This window comes from Phoenix dactylifera, unplaced genomic scaffold (genome assembly GCF_009389715.1).
Source record: "Phoenix dactylifera cultivar Barhee BC4 unplaced genomic scaffold, palm_55x_up_171113_PBpolish2nd_filt_p 000665F, whole genome shotgun sequence".
NCBI lineage: Eukaryota > Viridiplantae > Streptophyta > Magnoliopsida > Arecales > Arecaceae > Phoenix > Phoenix dactylifera.
Genome location: NW_024068052.1, coordinates 158,660 through 165,000, shown reverse-complemented (window position 1 = coordinate 165,000; position 6,341 = coordinate 158,660). Strand labels below are relative to the sequence as shown.

Genomic DNA, 6,341 nt, shown 5'->3' with positions numbered 1-6,341 from the left:
TAGTTTTTCACCTCCTTTTTATGTGTCCAGTACATCACATCTACATGTCTTTACCGCTGAATTGACTCCATACTGGGCATACCAAACTGTACCACTATGTTATTTCCTTAGCAATAGCTATTTCCTTGCTTTAATTTGGTCCATTGGATCTCAGCAATGTGTAATATTTTCCTTGAATGTTTTTTATCACTGAATGGATATTTTTTAGTTTCCTAGAAAACCTCCATGACTTCCTGCTGAAAGACTAAAGGATAGGAGACCGAGACTTCAAGGAACAAAATCAGCAGCCATGTGAAATTGTAACCGATTTTTTCTTATTCCGTATTAGGAGGTCCGACCATGACTGGATGTCCAAGAGTCCAAGAGTGGAAGCCACCTTTTCATTTTTACCCTACCAAATAGTTGGAATGGTCCCCACCCCACCCCACCCCACCCCACGAATCTTTCCTCCTTTTTCACCCTTCCCATCCTTCCTTTTCCTATCTTTTTTCTACTATTAACTCCATAAGCATTCTCGTGCAAGCTCTTCTTCTTTCTTCATAGTTGACCAGTCCTCTTTAGCTCTTGCCACATTCGTTCTCATGTGGTTCAGTTTCCACTTAAGTGACTGACCTTGTATGTGGAGCCTTTCAAAGTTTTAGGTCCTACAAATACAGTTGAGGCCAACCACTACAAATCGTGTCGCTTCATCTAAAGACACTCTAAGTTAGTAAAGATACCTGTAGGATGTCTTGGACAATGTAAATAAGCTCTACCTACAGCTGGATTACAACAAATCATTCTTAAACATTCACTACTTTTCCATTTCTGATGTTGGAGAATCAAATTTTTGGAGTCGTGGTAACAAAAAAGACTTATAGATGCCAAGGATCTTAGAGAGTGTAATTGTGTTTAGGGCCGCAAAGAACAGAAGTTAAGATTGCTAAAGATTTCTGTTATGCACTGAAGCTTGGAAACGTGGTATAAAATTGATTAGGAAAGTAGAGTTTCAAAAAAGTTTTGAGGATCTAATGCTTGATATTTAAATGATGATATAAATTCCTTTCCTTGACTCCATAAATATCTAGAGTAGGGCTTCTAATCACATGATCTACTTAAAATAGGTTTTCAAACCACCTGCAAAACATTGAGGCAGGAATCGACCTCAAAACTGTAATAGGAGTTAAATAGAAGTGCTGAAATTTCTTATAATACCAATCAAATAGTAGGTACGGCCCAAAACAAGAGAAAGAGTGCTTCTGCTTCATGTTCTCTTTACTTTCAAGCACTGTCAACCTTCTGAGAATTTTTCTCTGCTCCTCCATATATGGTCCAAAAGATCAGGATTCATAAGTTTGTTTATCTGATGATTTTTGAAGCAGGAAAGCCATAAAATCACAATTATTATGAACCTTTGAACCTTGTTATAGAGTTTGATCAATGAATTCTTTCGTTAAAATAACAAAACCACTTTTCCTAATAACAAGGCCTACCCGTCAATATTTAACACAAATAAGATCTTCATCCCATCTTTCTGCTCCTATACTCGCCTACTATTATATATCTCTATTATTAGTCGTGTCTTATTGTTGCCCACATCCTCTTATGTTAGAACAAGATATTGATGTGAACCCTTGGGGCTGGGGTTCACATGTAAATCAATCTTGTGCTGGAGATAATGCTCAAAATGGTTTCATGTTCTATTTGTTCTTGCTGTCTAGATATTTATGCATCAATAATATGTAGTGAAGTCCTTAATAAGTGGTTAGATGGTTAGATAAGTGTAAATTCAATAGTTTCTAGGGTTTAATTTGGTGGTATCCTGGACAAGAGGAGGCTTTGAATCAAAGGAGGGTTGCAACTGCTCAAGGAGTTAACAAAAAGAAAATCTGCTGAAAACAGTGTAAAAGGAGGGATTTAGGAATTCTAATTTGTATGTCGAGGGTCAAGCCAACAACTTGGTCTGGTCTGATCTAGGCTTAAAAGTTTAGAAGCTGTTCAGGTTTATTATGGTCTTAGCATGATACAGAGGTCACAACAGATACAATGACACTTTTGTGACCAAGGTGAGAAGAAAGGAAGTGAGAAAGAGAGGGTAAAGAAATAAATATTGGCATAGGGTCACACCAATAACCGGGTTGGTTCTGATCTAGGCTTACAGGGGTCGCAACAGATTCAATGTCTCTTTGTGAAAAAAAAATGTGAGGAGAAGAAAGGGGAAATGAGAAGGAGAGAGTAATGAAAGAAATATTGAGATGAAGAAAAGAGACCTAACTCTTCAATATTCTCAATTATTTGTCCAGACTTTTATCTATTAATTATGTCCCAACCTCTTGTTGCTACGCAACAGCCTCCTCCACAAACTTTTATCTATTAATTATGTCCCAACCTCTTGTTGCTATGCAACAGCCTCCTCCACAAAGTAATGGGCTCAATCACTTACCGGGACACTAAGTCCGAAAAGATAAAAATTGAAACTAGATACGAATATAACTTCAGGGAAATTTACTTGCTTACCCTCCAAATCTCACATGGTATACCAAAAATCTGCCATCAAATAAAGACTTTTTAAAGTCATTTGCATTCTATGGAAACATGTTGCCTCATTTAGTGATAATAGATGAAAGTTTTACATGAGTTTGGTGTCTTAATTTATTGCTCCTTCACCATCACAGGTAGGGGCAGGAACCCCTTAAGCTATGGTTAAATTTAGCACTAACCTTACTGTGTGTATTTTGCTATTCATAACTGGTCTTTGATGATATCAATGCATTTTGGTGTGGCAAAATAGTTGTGTTTGTTTTGATTTCATAGTCAGGTTGATGATAAGGTGATGGTTGTTGTAGCATGTCATGGGCCATTGAAAGAACTATCATTTGATCAACTCTTCAATGTACAATTCCTAATAGAGGTTCTGATTAGACATTTATCTCTTTAACCTTGCAATCTGCTAAGGCTAACATAATTATATTACTATAAAATTGAGCTTTCAATCCACTTTGTAGAGAGTAGGTTCTCCATAATGGTACCATCTTATGAGATGATAACATTTTTTTTATATGTAGCCTTTGTTCTAAGGAACCCTTGGTTTTCCATGTGCTATTTTTTAGGATATTTCCCTTTCATCATAGATTTGTCATGACCAACGTTCATTGTATCGGTGCATATCACCTCGAGACTCGATACGGAGGGGCTTAGTAAGTCTCAATATGTGAACCGACTCCCGTTCCAGGCGTATCGACACTGTATCACCATCATATCAATATGGGGTTTAGTACTGAGATTGCAAACCTTACTCATGATCTTCGCCTCTAGGGATCTCGTTCTTTTTTCAACTTTCTAGAGTTATATTGGATAAGAATAGGGGAGGAAGAAATCATTCCACCATGATATTTAGGTTGTTAACCTCGAGGCTTTTTAACTTTCATGTAAATTCTTTAGTAAGGGAAACCTACAGGAAGTTGTCTTGTGCTTTAATATGAATCCTTTGATTCATACTTGCCATGATATCCAACTTGAATTTGATGTAGAACGTAGAAAAAAATTTTGCAGGCATTTCTGCTCTGATACAGCATAACTTTTAGGTGATTCAAATATAATTCGAGTTCTAGGGCATATCAAGAAAATTGGTTTGTGTGTTATGAGTGCTGGATATCTTGAAGCTTGTGAATTGATGGGCCAAAAGGGCTAATGAAGGGTATTATTGGTCGTTGGGGCTTGGAAGGTGCTGGGTTAAGGAGTAAGATGGTTCGCAAAGTAACGGTTGGTTTAATGAGCTATGCTAGTTAATAGTTGAAAATCAACTAAAAATATTGGAAAGAAGTTTCAAGAAAACTTAAATGTACACATTTGTTGATAGGTTTCTTGGATTAGGATTGATCTGCCATAAACATGGAAATTTTAAGGGGCCTAACTTATAGATATAGAGATGAATTAATCAAAGTCTGAGGGGATTTATGATCGGTTTTAGTACAAAACTAATGTCAGATCATGACCAATCTGATATGTCTTTGCAAATTTAAAAGAAAAGTGGTATAGAAAGGGAAAAGGGGGAAAAAGGAAGGTGGACAAGCGACAGTCATTTCTGAGTTTTTCTTTAATACTTACATCGGAAAGATATGAACTGGATTTTACTCCAAACTCGTGGTTGTTTGAGAGCTCTTTCTTTAGTGAGTTAAAGGACTTACATTAGTTTAAATTTAAAAAAAACCTTCATGGTTAACAAAAATCAGAAACTGAGTTTGGATTGGCTAGTTGGTGAGTTCCAAATCAATTTTCCAGATTTCACTTAAGATACTAAAATTCACCATTAGGTCTGAAAAATTTGAGTTTCTGTTTCACAAACAAGAGTTGTTCTAATCATTGATCAGGGCATTGGAGACTGAAGGAATGCTTACTACAGCCATTTGCAGGTCAACACAGAAGATTTCACCAAATGGGAATTGGAGATACTGTACATTTTGGAAAAAAAATTTTAAACTGTGGTAGGAGATTGCAAATGAAAGAAATTGTTTGGCAACGTTTCTGATGAGAGACGACAATGTGAATTATGAAGGTCAAAGATTGGTTTGTTTTCGATATTGAAGAAAATCTGAACTCCGAGTTGTATTGTCTATCGGAAAGAGGGAAAAGAGAAACTTGTGCTTAAAGGAAGGAACCTGGAGGAGCCATAATAGCTATGTAGGAGCGAGGGCGACGAAGATGGCCTGACATAGAGAAGGTTGATTGAAATTAAGATGGCTAACCCTTGGTAGGACTGCAAAGAGTTCATAGAAATTAAGAGGGAAGTTGCCGGAAGGAAGCGAACAACATGTGATTTTAGATCTCAAGATAAGGTGTGTTTATTCAGCAAAAATTTCTCTATTGTTAGATTCAGTTGCCTTCATCACAAGGTCAGGAACGATTTTAAGGATCGCCAGCAAATATTATAGGTAGCTCCACGGTACAAGAACACATATTGAGAGCTCCAGTTATGAGGCAAAATGTTTTCTTCAGTTGGAGTTCCAAGTATTTGATTCAATCCACTGCTTGGGTGCAAATGCTTAGCTAAATTGTTCTCCATGAGGAGCCTTCGCAGCAGCTGGATCCCCAGTGTTCTCCTTCATGAGATGGTATCATTAAAACAGATCAGGATATAATTCATCAATTCTAACTTAATAGTAGTGGTGTCATTGTGCATCTTCTTACTAGTTACAAAAAGAAAAAAAAGAGGGGAGAGTCTGAGATACAACTACCAAACTGTAACAGAACAAAAAATAATTATAAAATTAACAAATCTCAGACAAACATAGACACCTTATTCCTCAGACTGTGGTGAGGCAACAACAATGGATGGCCAGATCTCCAAGCTTTATTTTCCAACACCAGTGCACTCCACTTCTCTACGTCTCGATTTTACTGCAGCAGCTTGTTTTTTATTAACCCACAGAGAGTTCTTGCAGGTACGAGGGCAGGTGTGCATTGGATCGGTACAGAAGCAACCTAGTGGTGCACAGCTGCATTCATCGCAAAGAGCAAGGTTTTCATGTTAGCCAAAATACTGCAATCACTATCTGGCATCTACTGATATATTGTTATTGAAATCTCTATCCTTATTATCTCAACTGATATATATATATATATATATATATATATATATATATATATATATATATATATATATATATATATATATATATATATATATATATATATATATATATATATATATATATATATATATATATATATATATATGTCGGTCGATACAATATTAATATATTAGCTGATATAACATAACTAGTCTGCTAATCATTTATATTAAATTTTTATTAACTAAATATTCAAGACAGTCTATGACAAAGAATTCAAGTTTAATATAATGGCCGAGATTTGTATGTCTTGGTTTCTATCACAAGACTGAAATCTAGAGAAATATATGAAATTCTAGGTCTTTCCATTTTCCTCGAGTTTCCTTCTCAGTCAAGATAAATGAGACTTTGTTCATATAAGACTCATTTGGTTTACATGGAGAGGAAGAGGGAAAGTATGATCAATGAGAAAATAGAAAAATGTCTTTTGTTTGATTGAAGTTTTCAAAGAAGAGAAAAGAGAAAGTAGATTTTATATAGAAATAAGACTTCCTCGTGTCATGAAAAAGAAAAATCCATATAAGAATGAAAAAATCCAATTGAAATCGGGGGTTTTTTTTTTCTTTCAAAAATATCCTCAAGCTTTTAGATAGAATGAGATAAGATCTTTTCCATATTAAGGCTATAGTAGGTGTTTTATATAATTTTCTAAGAAAGATAGATGCTCAATGAAACATAAGCCATTCTGCAATGTGTCACTTTTTTACGGTCAAACAAATATGCAAAATCATT

The 6,341-nt window shown here is 35.5% G+C and overlaps 1 protein-coding gene across 1 annotated transcript in view; it reads left to right on the top strand.

Moving 5' to 3' along the window:
- The window catches only part of LOC120103829 (ATP-dependent Clp protease proteolytic subunit-like), a 7,482-nt gene extending 1,906 nt beyond the window's left edge, over positions 1 to 5,576 (top strand). Inside the window, exon 2 of the mRNA XM_039119952.1 lies at positions 5,421 to 5,576. The gene's annotated coding sequence lies outside the window, so the exon portion shown is untranslated. The remainder of the gene's footprint in view (positions 1 to 5,420) is intronic.
- Positions 5,577 to 6,341: the final 765 nt, after the last annotated feature.